Raw genomic sequence first — 4,573 nt, forward strand, 5'->3', positions numbered from 1 at the left:
TTCTTGAAGGTTTCTCATACATTGAACTGCTGCCGGCCATACATTATTACGTGGTCGTAGATGATAATTTGATTGCTTGGTTCAGTTGCTTGATTGACATTCCTTGGGGTTGCTTCTTGGATGTTTCGATATAAGAAGTAATCTTCCAATGCTAACATTGACTGCCATTTTGTAGTTATATCGCCAAAAGTCAAGGAATCAATTTAAGGAATGAGATTATTAGAATAGAAGTGACCAAGAGGTTTTTGATGTTTACAGCATTTTATGTTCCTTTCAAGCTACTAAATGTGTTTAGTTTCATTTTTTTTTCAAGGAGTCCACAACCAGACTTTGCTCACAAACTTCAAAAAGCTTCAACTCTTTTTTATCATCTCTGTTTAAGATCTATTTCTTGACTTCATTTGAAATTATTACTAAGACAATGTTAAAAAAAGTGTTGATTTTGTTATGAATGTATTTTGATAAAATCTTGGAAGGATTTGTGTGTTTTGTGTTGAAGAGTGAGTTCGATGGGAAATCCAGTTCGATTTCCTCATTTTGAGTAATGCCGCCAACAAGACCACCTGTGTTCCTTCTGTTCTTCTAGAGCCTGATCCGGGAAAAGAGCACTATTTAAAATAATACAGATTTTTTTTCTTTACATTCAAATTAATTACTGTACATTCTTTTATTCTTTGTTATTTGATCATCTACATTAAGCCAAGCTGGTTCATTATGTGAATTAGAAATTAGCTATTAAAATGATAATAATATGTATAAACCCATTGTTTAATACCTACCACAAATAATTACTATAATTATTAATTGATTATTGTATACATCAAGTTCATGTTTATTAGGTCAAAGGTCAATAACTTTACTTCCGGTCATTTTCTAACAAAATGTTGCATTACAATAAATATAAATATGTATGGTCTCAGCAATTTGAGACCATTTTAAAATTTCAATGACCAGCCGTTTTTTAGATACAATGCAAGTCAAGGTCAAAGGTCAATAGTGCAGAAAAATAGCATTTCCTATTACATTTCGTCAAAATGTTCCATTACAATGAATATAAATATATACGCTCCGAGTATTTTGATACCAATATCTTGTTGATAGACCAAAGGGATACGGAGATAGGGCCAATTGGGCGTCATTTTGTTCTTGGGGCTGTTGCCATGGTTACGGGATCGTGAACATTTGTTGCCTAGCATTTTTGGTATCCTAGCATCATATTAAAGAAGTGAAATCTCACTTTGGGCATTAAAATCCTACGGAAATACACAAGGACCCTGACTATATAATGCATACATTATACGTTTTTAATGGCGGCCATCTTGAAATTCAATATGGCTGCCATATGCTATTATTATAAATTGTACCATTGGACTGATTTATCATAATATTGTAAGATTTATCACACAAATTACGTTCGTACGTGGTTTAAAATAGGAGCTACTATCAGTTTTGAGTAAAAAATGGGGGCCATTTTGAAATCCAAGATGGCGGCCAAAATAGGGTCGGGAAAAATTGGCCCCCAGTTGCAATGAATTCTGCTGGTCCTAAGGATTTCAAAACTGCCAAGAACTCAACTTGAGCATTAAAATCTCACGGAATTACATTAGGTTCCCCACTATAGTGAGACTAGCTCAGAGCTGATATATTTCACTCTCACAGATTTCCTCATTTTTCCAGTGTATCATTGTCATGCGTTTAAAGTTTCTCTATGCCTTTAAATTTATATTATACTTTTTTTTCATATATTAGTTAAAATAGGTAATAAAATGACAAACAAGAAAAAAAAAGATTTTTTTTATTAGTAAATTTATTTTATGTAATTTTATAAATCAAAAACTGCCTCGTGTTTGGATCTATTCTTTTCAAAAGTGAAAAATATAAATATCCAGTTCTGTAATAATGTAAATTTCTATCCTAAACACTTTTTGAGCTAACAATTTCAGTTTATTTATTTAAGTAGCCTTAAAATATTAAAATTGAAAATAGACCCATACCAAAACAAATCGGGGGGTGGGGGATCATAACTGAAAGAAAAAAATAACTAACGCAAAGAAAGTTCGTTTTATATTTCGATATATTTATTGCATCAAACATCAAACCACCACCATAATTAGGCATCTATTTAAATACACTTGGCATAATCATCCAATAAAACCGTAATAAGAATATATTCAACATTATTTTAACATGTATTTACAACAATGGACACAATACGAAATTGCATCAACAGGCTCTTAGGCTAATCCAGTATTGTATCAAACAGTCTTAAATGCACTTAACATAAGAATTGCAAATAATAAAACATCCGATAAAACAGTATAATAATATACAAAATATTTTAAATATATGTTACAACAATTAAATCAATAAGAAATTGCATCATGAGAGGCCCTGTAGGTAGGCTCTTAAGCTAGTTCAGTATTGTATCAAAACACTATAAAATATAAAGAAGTCTATTAAAATATATATTGATCACATAAACAATATAAGAATATTAAAATCCATATTTTACATGTATATAAAATAGAAACTACGAAATTATAAAAACAGGCTTTTCTATAAATTTCCTCAAGGCACTATAAAATACAAAAGACGTGAGCAGATAATAGCTGAATTGACGCATTAGTTTATAGGCTAGGCTTACATACGCACATACAAGATTATAAAAATAGACGCATGAATATTATAATAAATTATATAAAACAGTAGTAAATTACAGTATCATTGTCGTCGTAGGTTAATTGGGTAAAATGGCAACATTTCTTCCCAAAGTATACAAAAATACCAGATAAAAGAAACCATCTTCTTTATATTCAAATTCCGGAAATAAGTTAAATCGTGCATCACTGGGATTTTGACTAATTAATGAATTAAGTTCATCCTTCAAGGCGACAGTTATATTGGACTGCATACATTTTTTATTCGCTTTGTGTGGCCAACAGGTATCTTCGTTATTCCAGTGAAGATTGAAATTACTACTATTAATTTCACTCTGTCCTGGTTATTCATAGGTTTAAATAAATAAATACTATTAAGTGTTTTGATTTCAAATTATTTACGCCGGAGCTTCAGAAATTAATTGGCGTGTCATGTTAAAAAGGGTCAAGTTAAAACCTGACGAATCAGGGATAAATCCTTAGGGTAGGACCATTAGCTGTGTGCTGCCCATATTATTATTATCTCAATGAATGAAAATGACACTGTTTTATATCACTTTATTTCTGATAATGTATATAATTTTAGATAAAAATACCAATAAAACATTTATATAGTGCCAATTCCAAAAAAAAAAGATGATCAAAGGCGCCTTGTATCATGAAATTTGCTAAATAAATGAATTTTTAAATTAATCTTAAATGAGTGGAGGAAAGATTAACAAAAGGAGGTAGTTCGTTACAAGAAGAGGATGCAACAAAGAAAAATGAGTCCACGTAGGCCTAAGTCTATTAGTCCGGAAACAGGGAAAATACCAATGATATATAGTTTTTATTTGTCCAACCAGAAACATAATATCGCTTTTCTTTAGATCAAGCCTGTCGGGTTAGCTTTGTTTCTATCACATTAGTTCAATAAATGTCTTGGGAGTACTACTGTTGGAGGTGGCATTTGCTCATATCAAGACGTTGTTATAAATCAAGCTAACGTCGATAAAAAAAAACTATATTTTACCCATGCTTAAGCCAATTTATTTATAATTTTATATAAGTAGATTGAGATAACTGAAGTTCAAATGCCTCAATTTTACAGTAGTCCCGTCATTCTAGTGATGGAACTAGAACAAATTGCAACATGTTTGTACTACAGGGATTCCACCTATACAATGTCTAATACTCCAAAATATCAATTGGAATCTAAGTCAAGGAACATGTTTAAATCGTAATTTCAAAATAGCCAGTGGACGTATAGAGTCATTGCGGTGTCATAATTCTTCACAATGTATGTTTATATTAACTCTAATGCAACATTTTCTTCTAAAAGTGACTAGAAAACCCTTTCTGCAATTTTGACCTTTGAACCGTGTTTGCCTATCGAATTAATGTAGTCGTACAGTTAGAGAGAGAACTTTCACTCGAATGGAATATTTTGTTTTTTACTGGAAGCGTAATATTGACCATTAACCTTTAAAAATTGCAGCCGCGGAATGGTACTTTCAATTTCTTCAAAACACACATTGTAATCTTTTGATATATAAATACGAGTGTTCTCATTAACTTTTTTTCTACCGTAAGCTATTTAAGTAATCTGATTTAATTCTAACTTTAAGCCAATCACAATTCAGCTATTTGTTAAATGTACTTATTTAATTATTACCTTGTTTGACAAAAGATGGAGGAGACAGAATTGTGAATATTGACTTCAATGTATAAATAATTAATTCTATATTTAAGATACAATACGGTACACTATTTACACTGTAGTTAAAATACATTCGTTTCAACAAAAACTTCAGTTAAGTTTAAGTTTATATTTATTCATTTTTAGGCTAATAAATATTTCTGCTAAAGTTAGTTAAGGTTATACTATTCATAATATGCCAGATGGATCGTCTTTATCAGCACTTCCATGGCTTCTA

The sequence above is a fragment of the Antedon bifida genome, chromosome 2, assembly GCF_963402885.1.
Source record: "Antedon bifida chromosome 2, ecAntBifi1.1, whole genome shotgun sequence".
Taxonomy (NCBI): Eukaryota; Metazoa; Echinodermata; class Crinoidea; order Comatulida; family Antedonidae; genus Antedon; species Antedon bifida.